General features: G+C 53.5%; 1 long non-coding RNA gene across 1 annotated transcript; it reads right to left on the bottom strand.

The window, feature by feature from the left end:
• Positions 1-5,827: 5,827 nt before the first annotated feature.
• On the bottom strand, positions 5,828-20,477 carry LOC106147543. Its single transcript, XR_001232468.1, has 3 exons — positions 20,304-20,477; positions 8,248-8,306; positions 5,828-6,531 (listed from the first exon to the last, which is right to left on the bottom strand). It is a non-coding gene; the product is annotated as an uncharacterized LOC106147543 (long non-coding RNA).
• Positions 20,478-20,729: the final 252 nt, after the last annotated feature.

Below are 20,729 nucleotides of genomic sequence, written 5' to 3'. Positions count from 1 at the left end.
CAGCAGTGAGCCTAAAATAATCACTGCTGCCCAAGCCCAGAGAGTCTGAGGCCCCGTCTGAAGCATTTTGTGTGTGGCCAAGTCATACGGGCAGCAGATGGTGGCCCAACAAGGCCTTGGTGGTTGTGGCTGTCCACAGAGCCTCAGAAACTCCCGTCAAAGGATGGATTCAAGGACTCTGCTACAGAGCTGTGGGTGTGACAGTCCCTGTCAGCCACAAAGACATTGCCATGTTCTGCCTGCTCCTCTCGGGAGGACACCGGGCAGCCCCCAAGAGGCAGCACGGAGAGTCGAAGGGCCACGGGACAGGAAAGATTGGCACCACTGAGTCATCCCTGGGTGCAGACAGGCTCCACCAGTTACTCAGTATAAGCTCCACCAGTTACAAGCCAGGGACAGTGGCACACACTTGTAATCCCAGCACCTGTGTGGCTGAGGCAGGATGATCTCTGCAAGTTGAAGGACAGCCTTGATTGATTACATAGAGAGACCCAGTCTCAAAAAAGCAGAACTAAAAACCAAAACATAACAATGACAGCTGTCCCTGGCACTGTCAGGGTCTGCGCACCCACCATGTGGCACAGCAGCTCCACTGCCTGCACACAGAAACCCCTGATCTCCTTGTAGGGGACGAGAACACGGAGGGGTTGGGCGGTGGTAACTGGGTGCTTTGGCTGGAAAGCACATGGTACCTTCGCTCATGACCCATGGTAGAAATCTGTCCCATGGTTCCTGGGAGAAGCACAGCAATCCTGGGCCTGAAGATGAGGAGGATGAAGAGACGACAGCCCAGGGCCCCACTGCAGCGACCACAAGGCCTTCAGCACACTCAGCTTGGGGACAGCTGGGCCAGGAACCCAGGGTGCAAGTGCAAGGTCCCTTTCACAATGTGTGCATCTATGGTCGCCTCCTCCACTAGCTCCTCCTCCTTTCTCTCCTCCTCATCTTCTTCCTGCTTCTCTTCCTCCACCCTATCCTATTCCTAATCTTCTTCCTCCCCTTCCTCCTCTTCCTTTCCTTCCTCCTCTGCCCAGCAGATGTGGGTGACTGATTAACACATCCACTAAATCCCATCTAATGGAGCAAATACCCTAGAAACGTCTCCGTCTCAGCTAATAGTAAGGGATCCTACCAGAACTCTTGCTGCCAAGGGCCATTATAAACTAATTGGAAAATGAGGGAAGGGATTGATTTTTTAAAATTTATGATGAAATACTTCAGACACACAAAATGACTAAAAGGATAAAATATCAAGTTCCTTGCACCAGTTACCCGATCTAAAAATAAAACACTGCCCTCCCCAGCTGCCTTGGCTTTCCTTCGCCAGCGCTGCAGCTGAGCCGGCTCTGCGATGTGTCCCAGGCTGCGAGCAGCAGAGGTCATGCTCACTGCCTACAAGGTGTGGGTGATTCAATTTCCCAGTCTGGTTTGTAACCTTAGGATACTGAGTTGGAACAGCTACTCCATTGGTATAGAACTGCACAACAATGCTCCATAAGGCTCATGTTAATATTATCCCCTAGCTATTGCAGGCTTATCAGGCCCACAGTCTCCCCAGTGAGTGGATGGCAAAGGCTTAAATAAAAGAGTCAAGTGGTTTGATATTTGGGCTCCGGGAGCTTCAAAACTTTCTAACGGAATTCGAGGTTCTCTGGGGCTAAGACCAAGATCCTCTCTGGGTGGCCGGCAGTTAGTCATCAGAACAAGGGCGGGGAATACTGAAGAAAGGCGGGGATCTGCCTGGAACGGCAGTGCCCAGGGCCGGTCAAGGACCTTGGAAGTCCGCTCAAGGGCTTCTCCAAGTAAGACATTATGTTAATTTAGGAGAACTACGTTATCTCCAGGAAGGCTTCCGCCCAGGAGTGAGATGCCTCAGCTACAGTCTTTATCTAGTTAATCGGGCTGGAGCCAGGTGTCCTTAGGTGTGGCCTTGTCTTGTCCTTTGCTTCACCGGCCACCACAGGCCTCAGTGACTCACAAGTAAAAATGGAAAGCCAGCTGGTTAATTTAAGCCCCGCTCAGAGCTGCTTCGTAGTGGTCTCCATCACAAGGACAATTTTCCCTCTCCGGACCGTTCTGCTGTGCACTTTATGCCTTCAGATTCCCATTTCTTCCCAACCAGCTGTTCCTTAAGTGCTAGAATCAACTGTCTTAATCTCACCTTTGGCCCATATGGCTAATTAGAAAATCCTCACCATGCAGTTCTCCTTTTGTCCTAGTGACAAAGACCTTGCGACCCCTATGATTCTTACTGATGATCTCCTACACATGACCGTACAGGTGTGCAGGCCATGCTTTCTTCCAGAACCTTCCTCTTTCCCATGAACCCGCCACAGTAATGACTGAAGAAGATGAGGGTCACCTCCAAGACCAGGGCGCAGGGACCAGTGGGGCTTCCACCCCCCACCCATGCCCACCCCCAAGTACCACCAGGCCAGGTGCAGACAGGAAACCCAGGGCCACAGCAGACGCGTGAGGGCTCGCGGCTGGGGATCCAGCCCTGGCCTTGCAGTGCTGTAGCTGCAGCGGTGACACAGAGATGGCTGGCCCTGCCATACAGTCGTGGGTCACTTCTTACAGCACAAGGAGTTAGCTGAGAGGAACTCACAGTCAGGGCCACAGACTCAGCTGCTAGGTGCTCTGCAGGGACAGGGGTGCCGCCTGCTTCCAGCTGAGGTCTCAGCCCTCTTCCTGCTACCCTAGGGTTACATGGCCGTGCCCAGCCAATACCATGGGCTAAGGAAATGCCATGCACTGATTGGCTAGACTTAACCCACCGGGTCTCCTTGCAGTGGGGGTGGGGCTCTAAGCCCTCTCCAGCTCTAGCTGCCCAGTGTGGGGGACTTGGGGACACAAGTGCCTTGTCTACTAGATTACATTTAAAGGAAATGTTCCTCACACACCCTCAGTGTCAACTTGAGTTGTTTATTTACTTTTTTTTTTTTTTTGAGACAGGGTCTCACTACATAGCTCAGGCTGGCCTTGAACTCACTATGTAGCCCAGTCTGGCCTTAAATTCACGGCGATCCTCCTGCCTCAGCCTTCCAGTGCTGGGATTACAGGCTTGTACCACCAGGGCTGGTTTGAAGTGTAATTTTACATAAGCATAAAATTCTTTCCTAAGGCTTAAAGCCATGGTGCAACCATAAAATTAAATTACAGATTGAAAATAAACCAAACTCTTGAATCATTGCACTTCAGATTATCAATGTGGTTGTGACCTGCTGTGCTGATTTGGCTAAAGCAAGGCCAGGCTCACATGGTGCATGGAGCCCCCTGCCAGCGGGCAGCGTCCCTCGCTTGGGGTCTTTGCTCATGGCTTTCCCCTTCTGCTTCAGTCCAGCCCTTCACTTCCAAGCGGCCGAATGCAGTCACTCCTGGGAAACTTGCAGCGGCCACACTGCCATTTCCTCCATGAAGCTCTCCTTGACCCACCCAGGGTGCCAGGCAGGTCTCTGAAAAATACAGGTCCAACATGAGGATGACATAAAGGCCCAAGCAGGCCCAGGGGTGGTTCTGTGACTTTCTGGGAACAAAAGAGTGAACGATGGCGCCTGGTGTTCAGTTTCCAAACAGCTCTGCACGTGTCATCTCGCTGGACGTCGCAGACGCTCCGGGACGCAGGCGGAGCAGCAAGCATCCTTGCCGAGCTCCCCAGATAGTGGCCCTGGAACCCAAGGGATGGCGTGACTCCCTCAGACTGCCACAGCCATGGGGTGACGAAACTGCGACTCTAACGGACCTGCCGGACCGTCGTCCCCTGGACCCCACTGCTCCTCGGAGCCCACCTGGCTCAGCGCCGTGGCCTGCAGTCCGTGGTTATGAGTGGCGGCCGGACAGCACAGCCTCAGCAGCACCAGGCTGAGCTGCTGGAAATCCCACACCCTTGCATTATTAGAAGACAGCTCTGTGTGCAGCCAGGCCCACCCTCCATCCCCAAAATATTTGTTTTCTCTTCCCAGGCTGCGACAACCCATTCACCACTAACTCCTCACTCTCCCCGCCCCCCGCAGCTTTCTGTTTCCAGAGCCGTGTCACCCCAGTTGCCAAATACCTCTCCAACAGGCCTCCTCCATCCGTCCGTGTCTCACTGTTGCAATTATATTTGGTAAGTAGGTTTGTGATTATAGTTTTCTTGAGAAAATGTGATTACTTTGAACTGTTCCATGCATTTTTGAGGTACAAAGAAGGATACGCAGATATTAACGAGATCAGTGTTTAGCAGAACAAAGATTGATGGTGATGGACCTTGTCCAACCCCCTCATTTCACAGATTAGAACATCTGAGCTCAGGGAAGCAAAGAAAATCACCCAAGTGGATGCAATTCCCAACCCTCCTTTGTTACATTAATAGTGTAGTGCTGTTTATGATCCTGAAATCATCTCAGTCATATTTCAGAGACTTTCCCCCTAATTTTCCGGATTGGGGCTGCTTAGCTAAGCACCCCAGCATTGGCCTCAAAGCGGTCGCTCTGTCCTTGCTTTGCCCCGGCTCCGCTCTGACACGGCCCCTGTACTCCTACGGACACCCTGCTGCCACCCAGGGCTCAGAGTCAGTCCTGCCCCGCCCTGGCCAGTGGTCGGCATCTCTAGGGGATGCTGCACGGTCCGGTCCTCTGTTCCCGTTTCCCAGTCCCAGCCACGTTGGAAGTAAGTGGCAGCAGGTCACAGCTGGTTCTGTCCTGGTCACATCATTGAACTTTAGAAGTTTCTTATTTAAAAAATACCTGACACATCTCCAAAGTAGAGAGACAAGCATAGGGACTGGGGGCGTAGCTGGGTGGTAGAGCACTCACCTCCCGTGCACGAGCCCCTGGGTCCCTCCTGGCTCTGAGGAGAGGACTCCGTTAGGGTCCCGATGAGCTCTGGGCAGTGCCAGAGGTGGTTGAGCCTGTTTCTCAGACACGCACCCCTTTCTCCACCCTGCTAACCTCAAACGCTGCATCATTTCAGGATGGATTGCTAAAAGATAAACAAACACTGTGCTTCTTCTAGACCATTGATGGCAAACCTTTTAGAGACAAGTACCCAAAATGCAACTCAAAACCCACTTACTTATCACAGAGTGCCAACACTGCAATTAAACCTGAATATGGAGGTTTTAGTTTAGAAAAAATAACTCATAACGTTAACATCTTTTGTCTTAAAAGAAAAGTGCCAGAGGTTCACCACCACTGTTCTAGACCCTAACTAGCTCCATTATCACAGGGAGAGACGTTAAAAATACTTAACTCATCAAATATCCAGTTAGTATTTGAATTACCTAGTTGTCTAAAAAATTTTTACTGTTTGAATCAAGATTCAAATAATGTGCATAACTTTCAATTTGTTAATGTCTTCAAGTTCATTTTAATCTCTAGATTTCCCTCTATCCATTTTGTTCATCTGGGGCTGGGGATTTAGCTCAGCAGCACAGCACCTGCCTGGCAAGTGCAAGGTCATGAGTTCGATTCCTGGTGCCAAAAAAAAAACCAAAACCAAAACCAAAAAAAAAAAAACAAACAACAAAACATTTTGGTTTTTTTTTTTTTTTGTTTTTTCTCCGGTACTGGGAACCGAACTCACGACCTTGCACTTGCCAGGCAGGCGCTTTGCCGCTGAGCTAAATCCCCAGCCCCCTTTTTTTTTTTTTACAACAAAACATTTTGTTCATCTACTTTTTACCTGTTTTAAAATTCTTTAATGATGATAAAATTGTATTTATTGTGTAGAATGTAGTGTTTTGAAGTAGATGTGTAGGTATGATCAAAAAAATACTAGGAATGATTAAAGTTTTTTTTAAATGTATTACCGTAAAAGATACATTGTTATTAGCCCCCATAAAAATCTTCCCCTCTCATCAGACACACCCATCCTGTCATCCTTACCCCTTTCTGCAGCAGTTCCGGGAGTCTACTCCACGGATGCCTTTATTTACATGGTCATGGTTGTCTTGATGTTCGGAATTGATTCAAAATGTTTCCCTTTTGTGATGATTTTGATTTTGGGGAAGAGCCAGAAGTCACACCTTGTAGATCTAGGGAATAAGGTGGATAAGGACGCAGGGTCGTGTTTTTATGACCCGCCTTTCCATCCCGTGGCACTCAGCAGCAGCACTCACTGTGTTTCCCACCACAACCTTTTAAGGAGGCGCAGATGTGTCCCCCTGGAGCGTGCTGGGTGTCAGGTTGCGGTAATGGTGAGTCTGCTCCTGGGTACTATCACCTGCCAGGCACACCCGCCTCCTGAGGTCATATTAGCCGTTGCTTGGAGAGGGAGGGGAGATTGTGGCCCCGGGTCCTTGTCCCTCCTTCCTTCTGCACATCCTTATTCGCTCTGGGTGCCTCAGTTTCAGGACGCCCTAGGTGCAGATGTAGAGCAACACGTTTTCTGGAGTCGCCGGGGACCTCTGGCTCGGCACATGGGTGTGTTCTGGTCACCTGGGCTCCGGGCCACCCCTCTTCTTCCTCCAGCCTGCTGCCAACTCCAGTGTCTCCCATTCAATTCCTCCACGTAGGGGCTGGGGATTTAGCTCAGTAGCACAGTGCCTGCCTGGCAAGTGCGAGGTCATGAGTTTGATTCCCGGCACCGGAAAAAAATAAAATAAATAACAACAATTCTTCCACATAGTGAACGGCTAACCCCAAGGGTAGGGAGGGTGGGTGCCACTGAAGGCGGGCTGGGGTCAGGACCGCAGGAGTGTGGGGTGTATAAGTCATTCTTGTGCACACTCCCGGCGCGGGCCTGGTCACCCGCCCTCCTTGCCTGCTGCCTGAAGTGTCCAGGGTGCCAGGCCCTGTCCTCCCCCTGGTGCGGCATCGCCCTCAGCTGCCTTTCCTCAGGCTCGGCCAGGGGCTGCCCCTCCGCTGACTCATGTTCTCTTCCATCACCCACTGTCAAATTCTTCTACTGTGTCACTCGAGACTCCAAATGTAGACTGCAGAGAAGCGAGAGCCGCGGCTGGGCATGGCGGTGCACACTCACCACCCCAGCTACTCAGAAGAGTGAGGCGGGGGATCACAAGTTCTAGCTCAGCTGGGCAATTTAGTGATACCTTGTTCAGAAATTTAAAAAATATTTTTTTAAAAGGGACTAGAGATGTCACTCTGTGGTCGAGCACCCCTGATTTGAACGTCAGTAGTGCAAGACAAAAAGAAAAAAGAAAGAGAAGAAAGAAAAGCGAGGCGCTGCATTCTGGGGTTCATCTTGTTTCGGAAGACAACGTTCTGGCAGAGACTGAGATAGAAATGTCTTCTCTCCATCCTGAAATTTTAAGAGTTTTGCATTTTAAAATTCTACGCCTCTCTCTTTTTCTCTCTGTCTCTCTCTCATCTCTTTTGGGGGGGCTTTCTTTTTGAGACAGGGTCTCACTATGCAGTTCAGGCTGGCCTTGAGCTCACTTTGTAGCCCAGGCTGGCCTCGAGCTGGCAACAATCCTCCTGCCTCAGCCTCTCGAGTGCTGGGATTACAGGTGTGTGTCACCACGCCTGGCTGTACACATGTATCTGAAAAATGGTTTATTTAATTAAAAATCTACACGTGATATCTTACTGTAGTATTCTTTGGGACTTGCTTTTCTGAAAGTTTTAAGTGGAAGAAGTGTATGCTCAGTACAGATCTTGTTCCATACATTCAGCCTGGGCTCTTCAGCTGTCCTGAAATCCTGTTGCTAGGATGGGCTGGATTTCTGGGAAGGGGTGGAGGTGAGGGGCCACGCACACGCGGGGGCCAGCCTGGTGTGCAGGGCTGTGTGGCCTCACGCTGCACCTCACTGCTAGGCGGAGGACACAGTGAGTGTCCACCACACTCCGGAGATGTGACAGCCATGACACACAACATGCGCCTCACAAGCAGGGGTTCGGAGCCCACTCCAGCCGTCCTCAGTCTCCAACTTCCGCTAGCGAGGAGAGGAATTGTTGCACAGAGAGGGCGCAAAGGGCAGGCTGTGGCTTCCAGGAATGGCCCAATGGGGCCTGTGTCCCAGAGGCGAGGGCCACAGCAGATGCCCCATGAGAGGTACAAGGCCATCAGTTCTGGAAAGCACACTGCATCCTTTTACCTGGTGAAATATTTGTGGGTCCCTAAAATTCAATCAACAAACACCTTTTGCTAGCCTACTATTTACATAGTTGAGGAGCTTGGGTACATGCTGGAGGATGGGGTACAAATGTGTGAGCTCATAATGAGAGGGACATGTTTTTACATCACTAACATTGTCTTTTAAAGATTGGGGAAGAATAAATTAATTTTGAAAGAAGAAGAAAATACCCAGAGCTGTTGCTGGCAGGGCCTAGGTCCTCCTGAGCTTCCAGATAAGGTTGCTGACCCTGAAAAGAAACTCATTTTCAGAAATTATTTTTAAAAGCTACGAGCTTCTCCAGGAGTCTTGAAGCATAAATCACACCTCTCACAAGAACTCATAAAATATACTCAGCCTGTGAGATGAAATGAAACCCAGACCAACCTAACCCTGCGACACTGGCCCTGTTTCCGGCTCCTGGAGAAGAAACCCACAAACGCAGCACAACCTGGAGGGCACTGTCCACTCGGCACGCGTGCTGTGGCTCGGAGCTGGCCTGCGGGTGGAACCAGGGCAACCTCCTTTCCGATTCACACGCCACAGGTGATTCATTCAGATCTACCTTACAACAATTTTTTTCACTGGTCCTGGGGTTTGAAGCTGGTACCTTCATACTGAGCTACATTCCCAGCCCTTTTTGTTCTTTTTTTTTTTTTTTTTTTTTGTTTTTTTGGTTTTTTGGTTTTTCTCCGGTACCGGGAACCGAACTCACGACCTTGCGCTTGCCAGGCAGGCGCTTTGCCGCTGAGCTAAATCCCCAGCCCCTCCTTTTTGTTCTTTAAGACAGGATCTCACTAATTGCTCAGTTGCCCAGGCTCGGCTTGAATTTACAATCCTCTTGCCTCAGCCTTCCAAGTGCAGGGATTATAGGCCTGCACCATCATACATGGCTTCTGTATAACAATTTTTTTTGTCTTTTTGAGGCAGGGTCTTACTATGCAGTTTGTAGCCCACGCTGGTCTTGCACTCGTAACCAATCCTCCTGCCTCAGCCTCCTGGTGCCGGGATTACAGGCGTGCACCACTACACTTGGCTCTGACTTCTTTATAACAATTTTAATCGAGTTCTGTCACCAAAGCAGCCTGTATTTGAGATGTTTTATCTTAGCAATCTGATCGAGAATGGCTCAAGACAGGTGGTGTCTCCTACACAGAATGAGTCCCGCGATCCAGCCCATAACAGAGCCCTGGTGGCAGTGGCAGGGACACCAGGAGGACAGGGCCTGAGCCCAAGCTGGTGCAATCCTGCACCCTCCAGGGGTGCCAGAGCCCTGAAGCCAGAACAACTCCCAACTCTGAAATAGGTCTTGATGCTTGGGTGCAACAGGAAGTCCCCACACCAGGTGACGAGGCTGGGTGAGGACACCGAGCAGTAATAATAGGCAGTGTAGGTCACTACAGTTCCACAGAGGCTGGCCTCTCCACTTTGCCTAGCACTTGGTCCTATTGGCTAAGCGCTGGCTGCTACCGCATCAGCCCACCAGACCCCACCTGTTGCTGTGGCCTCAGGGTCACCATGGAAGGAAGCACCATAGAAGAGGCTCCTCCAAACTTAGTGTGGTGGCACATCCCTGTAATCCCAGCACTCAGAAGGCTGAGGCAGGAGGATCGCCGTGAGTTCAAGGCCAGCCTGAACCACATAGTGAGACCCTGTCTCGGGGGGAAAGAAAAGAGGCTCTTTCAATGGCATCGACCTAAGTTGCCATTGACATTGGAAGTGGAGGCAGGGATGTCCACATCCACCTCCCCCTCCCTGCAGCAGGCAGGTGCTGGCCCTCACCTCCCAGGAGCCATATATACTGACCAGGCAGGGCGGGTCATCTGTGGGCTACAGGAGCCCTGCCACTGCCCCTGGCTCCCAGGAGCTGCCACACAGCCGGCCTGGGTCGCACCCCTCAGCCTCTGCTTCCAGTCTCCCACTTGTCCCCTTCTAGGACTCGACCTCAGGACTCTGACTGCTCACCGCCTCCTCCGAGGACTTGTGGTGACCGGGCTCGTGCAGATGACCCGGCTGGCATCCTCTGCCAAGGTCCTTAACTTGGCCACAGCTGCAGCATCCCTTTGCTGTGTGAGGTGGAAGTCACAGGCTAGGACGTGGGTGTCTCGGGGCCATGATGCGGCCAACCACATGTACGTGGCTTATTTTTTTGTTTGTTTTTTTCTGGTACCGGGAATCGAACTCACGACATCACACTTGCCAGGCAGGCGCTGTGCCTCTGAGCTAAATCCCCAGCCCCTACATGGCTTATTAAGATATCTGACAGCCTGTCTTACTGAGGAAGGGGCACGTGCTTGGAGGCCCCAGGAGGCAAAACTGAGGATCGCCTGAGCAGCATAGCCGGGCAATGACCCCACTTCGGGTTCCCTCCCTGGGGGCTGCACACCTAGGAAGAGGTGGTGAATGGCTCCACTGGATGAGCCTTTGCAGCTGTCTCCTGGAAATGTGTCACCAACAAAATACCGAGGGTCTGTGAGAACAAGAACAGAAGCGTCCGTTCACTCCAGTGAGCAAGGCCATCAGCAAAGCACCTGCTATGTGTGTCACTGCAGGAGCCCATCCTAGACAGTGTGGTGTCCTTCCCAGAAGCAACACGGACCAGGCAGCTGCCCACCCTGAGGGGCCCCAGCAGGAAGGATGGAGCTGGCTGTGAGGATGGTGGGCTGCAGCAGCAGGCGCAGGGGGAGGGGAGGGAGAGGGAGAGCTGGGGACCCTGCACCCCACAGTGACCCGGAAGTGGTGCTCCTAGTGCCCTTGCTGGGATCAAGACCCAGAAGAGCTGCGTCCCTCCTACCTCCTGTCCCCTCAGCTCCGGGCCAGGCTCCTGTACCTCTGGGGACAGTGGCTCCTTCCAGTTCTCCTCTGCAGGCCTTCTCCTTGCGCTGGACCTGTGGTGGACTCGTGGCCTCAAGCCTGCCTGCCCCGCTCTGCCTGCGCTCTCTGGATGCCGTCCTTGTCATCCTAAGTTTGTCAGCTCCCCAGGCTTCAGGCCTCACAGTCATTCCCTGGCTTCAGGGATGAGGGGGCAGCAGGGGACCTCATTGTCCCTCAGCACCAACGGGTGGTGCTAAGAGGGTCTCCTTTCTTTGCTTTGCCTGGGACCTGATGTGACTCAGGGCCCATCTTTCTCCTTCAGAGAAACCATGGTGGCTGGCTGGGGGCCAGCTACCCCTCCTCCCGATAGACACCCCAATCAGCTCCCCCTTCTCCAGACAGACCCCTCAAAACTGCACATCCAGGTGGCTGCCACCTGGAATAGTCAGAAAAATGCCAAGTGCCACAGAAAACTTTCATTTTAAAATAAACCTTCACCACACAGACAAGAAACAGGCACGTGCCCTTCCTGGGATCCTGCAGGCTGTGCTCCATGGCTCGTGGGGCCCCATGGAACCTCCTCCCACTGTCCCTGTGGGCCACATCCTAGAGGCAGACATCTTTTGCAGCCAGTCTGTAAGCGTCTGGGACTCGACAACTGGAGGATCTTCTATCCATGTGATTTTGGGCACATGGGTGCACCTTCTATGTGACATAAATCACGATCCTTCAAGAACAAAGACCTGCATGATTGCCAAAGTCATGAATTAGTTTGTGTGCTACCTGGGGATCACAAAAGTACAGTAGTTACAATTAATGGATTTAATTTTAAACGCGAGGGCCTCCATACCAAAGTGCTAAAGCAGTCCATTCTGGCATTCTTATTACTCTTTAATGATAATTGATGTACCTGGGAAGGATGTCAGCTGTGTCCAGCTTTACACAGGTGTCCACCCCTCCTGCTCCCGTCCTGCTGCCATCACCGGTGATAGGCAACATGATTTTGATGAAATCCAAATTTATTAGGGTTATTAAAAGTCATTAATTACTTGGCACCATCTAGATTTCATTTGCTTCATCCTTAATGAAAATTGACAGCTTTATATTTTTAGGTGTAAAAAGTGGGATTTAGTTTTAAACGTTTCCTGTTCTACTCGCAGCTCCACAGCCTCCCCAGTCTTTCCCTCTGTCCTGCCCCAGACGCGATCCCTGGTATTGATCTGTGCCCTTTTTCTGTCAAACCACGGGTCATTTGAAACACCCTGTGCAAGCCCCCACCAAGTCCAAGGACAGCGGTCTCCGTGCAGAAGGGGCTCCGAGGGCGGAGTCCCGTGGCTCAGAGAAGAGAGGGTTGTGACCCGAGGTGGAGCCTGGTCCTGCCGCCCATGACAGCCGTCCCCGGGGAAAGGGCCTTGAGAGTGGCCACGCGTAAATGCTGGTGCCGGGCTCGGCAAGGAGAAGTAAATACTCTCAGGGCCCAGCCTGCGGCTCACTCCCTCCGGGATAGGAACAGCAGCCGTGGCCGAGGGACCTGCCGTCCTGCTGGACACTTCCCAGGGTGCCGCACACGTCACAGGCGGCCACCGACCTTCACATGCCAACTTCACACCCTTTATTCCCGGAGCTGCTTCCGGCCCTGCGTGCATGCTGCCCACCCAGGGATGAAAGGCCGCCCTCCCCACAGCTCTCCACCCTCTTCCGCTTGGAAAGAGGATGTGATTAAAGATGCCCTGCTAGGCATTCTCTACTTAACAGGCGAGGGAAAGCAGCTGAACACAGAAAACAAATCTTGTCCAACTCCATGAAAAGTCATTCTTTTACTTTACAAACAGTCTCCCAAAAATACTAACGTAGTCAACACTTGTTTACGCAGGAGATAAACAGGTAGGTAGGAGAGTAGGATATAGAAAGACACAGCAAAAGAATAGTTTCAAAGGAAATAAACTTCCCCTCTGCTTGTCTACGCAGAAAGGGGAAATGAAGACTTGAGCTCTTTCATTATTCACGGCCCTGAGGCAGAAGCTTCAGACACTGAGAAGTGTTCGACTTGGAATCAGGTCTGGCAGGGCCGAGTGTCCTTGGGGACAGATGGCTTCTCCCTGAGGCTTAGAAGACAAACATCTTAGGAGCAGGTCACACAGTAGCCACACACCGCGGCTCTTCAGGCTCGGCTCTAGTGACATTTTTTTCTTTCTCCAGGGCTCGGTGTTTAAACTTTATTTCCATTTTTTAAAAATTTATTTTTGAGTGACAAATAACAATGGTATGTAAGCAGGGCATGGTGGTGCACACCTGTAATCCCAGCACTCGGGAGGCTGAGGCAGGAGGATCATTGCAGTTCGAGACCAGCCTGGGCTACAAAGTGGGCTCAAGGCCAGCCTGAACTGCATAGAGAGACCCTGTCTCAAAAAGACCAAAAAAGGGGCTGGGGATTTAGCTCAGCGGCACAGTGCCTGCCTGGCAAGCACGAGGTTGTGAGTTCGATTCCTGGTACTGGAAAAAAACAAAACAAAACAAAAAGACCAAAAAAAAAAAAAAAAAAGAATGGTATGTATTTAATGGAAAGCATTAAAGCAAGGAGGGCATTTAACCAGACACATTTCAGGCTCAAACACCTCCTAGAACTGGAAAATCACAGGCAGAAAAGTGGGAGAGCCTTACTTTCCTATTTATTTTTGCCCTCAAAGGCCAGTAAATGCAGAGTTCTAAGTCATGTGCTGCTAAGGCACAGGCTTCAGGTAAATTCAGGAATCGAGAATGATTTCTATAACGGTAGCTACCATCTTCACCTTCAGTTGAATCTATTCCGTAACTCTTGAGCGTGCATTATATCCCAGGAAATGCTCTCTCCCTCCCAAACTGGAGGTGATTGTGGTCTTTCTTTCCAGTGACATTGACTAGGCTTAATGAGGTGGAGCTGTGCCTGCCTCTGTCCTGACACACGCCCGTGCAACCTTTCTCATGTGCATGCACACACATATGCAAGTTAGGGAAGAGTCATGAATCTGTTGATGTAAGGTGATAGCAAATCAGAGACCTTGACGTCCAGGGGGACTGCGTGGTGGTGGTGGAGAAGCATCCAGTGGTGTCCTCTGCGGTGCTGTTTGCTAGGCCTGTGGTGCTGGAAGTCGCGTGGTTTTCCAACAGGACCAGAAGCTGCTGGAGGTTTGATTCCCCTGACCACAAACCAAAGATCCTGGGAGCCTCGCACCATCAGACCCCCCCCGTGGGTGTCATTCTGAAGGATGGGCGACGTTCAGTCGTGAATGTGGTGGGAACTGAAAAGCGAGACACTTTTTCCTCCATGAGAGCAGGTGTTGGTCGCCTGGAAGAGGCTGCCCGGGAGACGTGTGGTCGCACTCTCTTGCTGTGGAGGCCGGCCAGCGTCTGGATCCACTCCTTGTGATCTTACGAGGGCTTCCTGCAGCCCTCTCACCAGGGCACCTGCAGGGACTCCCAGGAGGAAACGAGTATTCTCAGGGTCACTTTCCTAAGAGGGATGCCTGAGCTCTGGCTGTTGGGCAAGGCAGCATGGCTGAGGGCAGTGACTCCTGAGAGTAAGCGGGGAGGAGGGAGACAGCCCCATCCAGGCCTCAGCCCCAGCGACCACCTCCTCCAACAGGCTCCGCCTCCCAAGGTCACCTTCAGACAAAACTCCTCAGTGGCCAGTCCGCCGATGCGTATAGAGCCCCCACGATCCAGCACCTTCCCACAGGCCACCTTGGTGCACAGGCTTCGGGGGCCTCTAGATCTAAACCAGAACCTGTAGCGCCACACTGCAAAGCACTTTGTCCCCATCCATGTCTACACTGCTCCTGCTCTACCGCCATCCACACCCGCCTCTCTTACCTGCTCGGACTCCTGGGGCTCAGCCTGCCCTGGCCTGTGGGAGACCCCGGGCCAGGAGCTGCGGGGTGGTGTCCAGAGTCCCAGGGTCCCAGAAAAGCCATGAATTCTGCTGGAACCCCCAGAAACATGGAGCAAAGGACAACTCTGCCTCATTTACATGCACAATGCCACGTCCTCTAAATATTTTCACACCTACCACCCTATTTTCAATTACGACCCTCTGAGGAAGCAGCATGACTCCCTGCCCAGACTGCCGGTATAAGTGACTTCGCAGGCAGGTGACAGAAACCTCACAGCAGCAGCAGCAGCCCCACAGCTGGGTGTCTGCAGGTGTCACCGAGCGACCTCCGAGTTGGGCCACAGACAGCAGACCGCTGTCTCCCGGTCTCCCCACTGGGCCTTCCTCTGCCTCTCTGGGAGCGGCTTAGCGCGGTGAGGCCAGACCCCTTCAATGGCAAGGGCAGCTGTTCCCATTGGAGACAGAAGAAGTCACAGAAGATGAACATATATGTAGGGATCAGCTGCTGTCTTTTAGGACCCCAGATGGGCTGGTGGATGAGTTTACTCCATACCTGTGAGCTAGTCGTATTTCACCGAAATAGCTCAACTGTTGAGAAGGATGACTTTGAATTGCTGGGCAGAGAAGCAGTTCTTCCTTCATTTGGCCCATCCTGGTGGATGCTGAGCTGAGTAAGCGTGGCTTGGAAGCCTCACACCCAGCCCCAGTGTAGCAGGGTCCCCAGAGCAGGGTGAAGAAGGGCCCCAGGGACAGCAGCTTGTTCCCCACGGGGACTTGTGGGGTCCCAGTGGTCCTGAAAGGTGCACCCTTCAAACACACGCTGGATGCCTGCTGTCCCTCACCGGGGAAGAGGGGAGGGTTGGGACCAGAGCAGGGAGCTGGGGTGAGGCCAGCTGGTCCCCTTCACAAGTTCGGCTCCACGCCACCAAAATCAAGCCCCTGTTGGAGCAAACACGCAGGAGCCACACCCGTCCGTCGGATCATGAAGACACAACCTCTCGAAGCCGCCGGGGCCGGCAGACAGGTTCCTCACCAGCCACACGCTGTGGGCGAGCAGAACGTGGGGCTTGGAGTGGGAAGCAGACACCAGGAGAATCGGAGCAGAGCTGCCTCTGTCCGCCTCACAAGTGAGAAAAAGCGGGAAGAGCACTTCCCAGCGTCTCAGCTGTAAATTTTGCGATAAATAGGGCACCATTCAAATTAACTCTGTATGATATCAAAGTGATTAGGTGTGCAAAAAAAGAAGTCATTAGCTGAGTGTGCTGCTGCCAGGGCAGTGGCCCAGTTTCCACTGGGGCCACCTGGCGGACGCCGGGCCCAGGCCGGAGGGCACGGAGCTGGCTCCAGGCGCCGCAGCGGGTCTCAGGCAGGCAGGAAGTTGGGGAGCAGCACACCTCGTGGGCGGGTGCGTCTCCATCAGTCACTCTCCCGCAGGGACAGTGGCAACTTGAAGAGTTTTAGCACTCTGAAGGTCAAGATTATGAACCAAGTAATTTATTACCACTGATTCAGAGATTAACATTGTGCCAATTAATCAATTATTCAATGTGAAGAATTGACAGTTAATTGACATTCCCCTCCAGGCTGGCAAAGCTTTCTGATTCCCGTAGTGAATGATCTGAGAGCTCCAAATTGAAAGGTTAGGAGGGTTTCCTCCAAGCTCAAAGTGAAAAGGACCCAAGGGTACCTAAGAATACCCACCCCAAAATGTAATGTCAGAAACATGAACCACACAGTTCACTCCCAAGCAAAGCAGTTTCCCAGATCGTCAAGCTTAACAAGCACTCTCTCTCGCTGGCAATTTAGGGGCGAGAGCCTGTTTTATTCCTCAAGCAAAGTTATGCTCACAGACACCCCTGGATTTAGGTTAGGTCTTTCTAGCAGACAGCCGCGAGGGCACGCCTCACGGCAGGCAGAGCCCCACATGACGGTTCTCAGGCAGGATTTCTAACGGCAACTCACAGGCCCCCTCCTGTCCCCTGAACGGCACTGCCGGCATTCACCGGGCTCAGGACCAAGCCCGGGTCAGGACACCCAGAGTGGAGCTGTCCCATCAGGATGGTGCTGGTGCCCATGGGGGGCCACGGAAAGCAACGGCGAGACCAGCTCAGCCAGCGAGGGCAAAGCCAAGGGGTCCAGGAGGGAGCACCCACAGATGCGCGGAGCTCGGGGGCACGTTTCAGACGGTCCTGTGAGCAGGGGGAGCAGGTCAAGCCTGCAGTTCGGACAGAGCTCAGCCCTTCCTCCAGTTCCAGACGCGCTCTCAGTCACCGTCATTCCTGGCTGGCCTGGCAGGGCCAACAACCCCTCCTTGCTGGGCTGGCAGCCGTGCTTCCCAGCACTCCTGTCTTCCCGCCTCAGCCTGGACTGCTCTGCTCTGCGGGAAAGATGGGGCAGGCCTGAGCAGAGGGTGGTGGCTGACTCTGGAGCCACAGCCAGCAGCACCAGCTCCCAGGGTCCCGAGAAGCACAGTTAGGCAAAGGGGGCATTCACGCCAGGGTGGGAAACTGAGGTCTTGATAAAAATATGCGTGTACTTGGAACCTGAAATCGCAAAGTCAGTTCCAAACGCGTTTTGGAGATGACAGACTTCCTCCTGCCTTCACAGCACTTCCCTGAGGCCTACAGGAATCCAGCCCCGGGTCCAGTAGTGGGGCTTCCCCCTCCCTCATGGACACTGTCAGGACAGGAAGCCAGCAGTGTGCTGGGGAAGAGAGGGGTTTCCAGCCAAGCCAAGGTCAGGGGACAAAGTTCCAAGTTAGGAGATGGGGAAAGGCCTGCAGAGGAGGCTGCTCCGGCCAAGGTGGCCCTGCAAGGCCCCTCCCCCACAAGCTCATGGCGTGGCCACTGCATGTCTAAGATACAAGATACCATCTTTGCCAGGCATGGTGGCGCATGCCTGTAATACCAGCACTTGGGAGGCTGAGGCAGGAGGACTGCTATGAGTCCCAGACCAGCCTGGGCTACAAAGTGAGCTCAAGGCCAGCCTGAACTGCATAGCAAGACCCTGTCTCAACAAGACAGAAACAAAACAAAATAAAAAACCCAAGATGCCATCTTCATGAGGAAGGCAACCTGCCGCAAGGCAGAGAAAGCTGGAACCCTCTGTCCAAACTACAAGAAGGCCGAGACAGGAGCCTCGCCAAGGCAGCAGCTCAAACCAGCTGCCAGTCCTCTGAGTCTGTTTTCTTGTGCTTCTACCTCTGGGTCTCTTTCCTTGTGCTCCGTTCTCATACTTTCTGCCTCATGGTGACAAGGTGCAGGCCGCCCACCCAGAAGACACACCGGCCTGGGTGCTGGGCAAGGGGAAGACAGGACCTGAGGCAGAGGAGAGGAAGGGACACCCAGGGAGGAAGGAGCACTTGCGGTTTCCAGCTGGCGCAACTTCCCAGACATCCCGTGAGCCCGACCCCTCCTCTCTTGGTCAGCACTGTGGTCAGCACTGTGGTCAGCACTGTCACATGGTGCTTCTCCTCACCCCTCACTGGTCAGCACTGTTACTGGGATCAATCCCAGAAATCACTGCCATACCTCTGCCTACACCTCATTTGTCTGAACTGGGTCATAGGTGGGCTGAGATCCCACATGGGCCACAATGGACAGGCCTGTCAGGGAGCTGGTTTTAGCGGGCGTGATCCCCCTTCTCCAGCTCGCAGTGGTGACAGGCCTGAGCCTCAGAAGCAGTGCATGGCCATGACTTCAGCCCCGGTGTTAGAGAAGCCCTTGGATGGAGGCAGGAGGGGGCAGCTGGGTGGAGGAGAGGGACGCTGAGGTATGTGCACAGGTACAAGGCCCCCGTGTCACGCCAGCGCCGGTGACCTGGAAATCCCGGCTCCGCGGAACACCCAGCTTCCAGACCAAGCTGTTCTATACGCAAATGACAGGAGGCCAATTGCATCACTTCTCCTAATTAGCAAGCAGATTCCTCCCCGAGGCTGAATCCAGGGGTGAGGTCTGCCCTCCCCAGTCCTCACGCAGGTCGCCGTCCCAGCACGCGGGGGAGGTGTGAGGTGAGCGCACACAGGCGCACAGTCACACGCACACACACACATGCGCGTGTGCCCCAGGCCACACACGCCCACCCAGAGAGGGCGCAGGGCCCCAGTGACAGCACTGAGGCAGCCCAGGAATGTCTGGGCTCCTCGGCCACCCCTGCACAGCAATAAGGCAGCTGCTCCAGGCTGCTGGAGACCGTCCATAAGGAGGATATAATGCAAAGGCCTGGCCGAGTGTGCGCGCATAATATAGTTAATGTATTACTTCTTTTATTATTTTATCATCTTTCATTAATTGCTGGCAGGGTGCCTGCAGGAGCTGGTTCCACGGAGAGGGCTTTTAGTTAAATGTCTTCCACGGAGCAGCCACTTAGAACCTGCGAGCAAGGTTGAACCAAGGTTCACTCGGCTTCACTAAATCTTGTCAGAGGGCCTCAGTGAGGGAAGAGGGGCCTCGTTCTGGGACAGTCTGGCCATGCGAGTGCTTAGACACCAGAGCTGTTCACAACCAACCGCCTCAAGTTCTAAAGCACAGAAGTGTGATTTTTGAAGAAAAAAACAAAAACCAAAACAAAACTGTGTTGCCTGTCGCTGCGAACCTGCTGTGTGGCCTTGCCCAAGCGCCTGGCAATCTCTGAGCCTCAGCCGCCTCCCGGCACCTCGCCAGCGGACTTCCCTGACCCCGAGCTAATTACGTCGTGATTTCGGGTCACGGGCTGATGAATGAAGAGGGCGGGAGGGGCGTGGGATGTGGGGAGCCGACGGAGCTGCTGGCTGTTCCTCTGCTCCGTGCAGAGCCTGTCCCTCCCCGCGCCCCTCCGGTGCCCCGAGCTGCCCTTCCATTCGCCGTGTGCCCCCTCCCAGACCACAGAGCGCCCCAGGCCCAGGCGGGCCCAGGTGCTCAAGGCACTGCCAGTCCACAGAGAAGCACCAAGATCCCAACCCGGCACAGGGGGCCCCTCCCTTCCACGAGGGCCAGGTGGGCCTGCTGCACACTTTGCTTCCCGCGAGGGTCGGTGCTGGGTGAGCTGGGGCGGGAGGCTCGGGGGTGGGTGCAGGGGTCCAGGACACTCCCAGGCTGCCCTCTGGGCCCAATTAACACCGAGAGCTCCATGTGCCTGAGCCTGATTCTCCTTGCGACACACGTACAGCCGCTCCACCACCCTTCATGACCGAGAGCCGGAGCCGCCCCGGTTGCTCTGTCCTACTTCTCGCTCCCTCTCCTCCTGATCCAGGCCTCAGCCGGCCCTGCCTAAGGCGGGCCCTCTCCAGTCATTGTGTAACTGCCCCCTCGCATCCCCCTGCCGGGCGCCCCTGCCAGGCAGCTCTTCCCACGTTTATTTGCTCCTTCCGTGACTGCATGGTCAGTTTGCTAGCGGCACTTTCTGGCTGTCATCTTTGAGCTCACAGGGTCTCTTCGCCTCCTCTTGAACCACTTCAGAGAGCTCAGCTCTTTGAGTGTGCTTTTTTCTCCACTCACACCCACTTCTCACCTGTGCTTCACACAGAGACGCCCCAAGCTCAGGCCCAAGCACACTCCCCGAAATCCTCCTCTTCATCGGAGTGCTCACCTGCAGGTCACGGGAGCCAACTGCCGCCTTCCTGCACACTCAGGAAAGGAAGACAATCACACAGGGCCTTTCAGCTCACCGGGGCTGCAGCTCAGGGGGCGCTTCTGGAGAGGCAGGATTGTGCTGACAGAGAGAAAGAGGAAGGACCATCGCTTGGGCAGAAGGAGAAGGATGAGTTTGGTGGGGCTGGGGTTGGTGTCTGCAGAACTGAGCGGGATCTAAGTGAGGAAAAGATTTGACCACGAGGGAGAAAAGCCCAGAATTACAGTGGCCCCTACTTCCCAAGAGGCTGCACGAGTTCCAGCCATCACACCTGCACTCTGGGGAGCAGGGAGAGGCAAAAGGACACACCTCTTCCGCCAAGTGTATTCTAGCGACCACAGAGATCCCCCTTATGAGCCCAGACCCCAAAGACACAGGAAGAGC

This window comes from Chinchilla lanigera, unplaced genomic scaffold, assembly GCF_000276665.1.
Source record: "Chinchilla lanigera isolate Chin_1 unplaced genomic scaffold, ChiLan1.0 scaffold00178, whole genome shotgun sequence".
Taxonomy (NCBI): Eukaryota; Metazoa; Chordata; class Mammalia; order Rodentia; family Chinchillidae; genus Chinchilla; species Chinchilla lanigera.
This window is presented reverse-complemented; position numbering and strand designations above follow the sequence as displayed.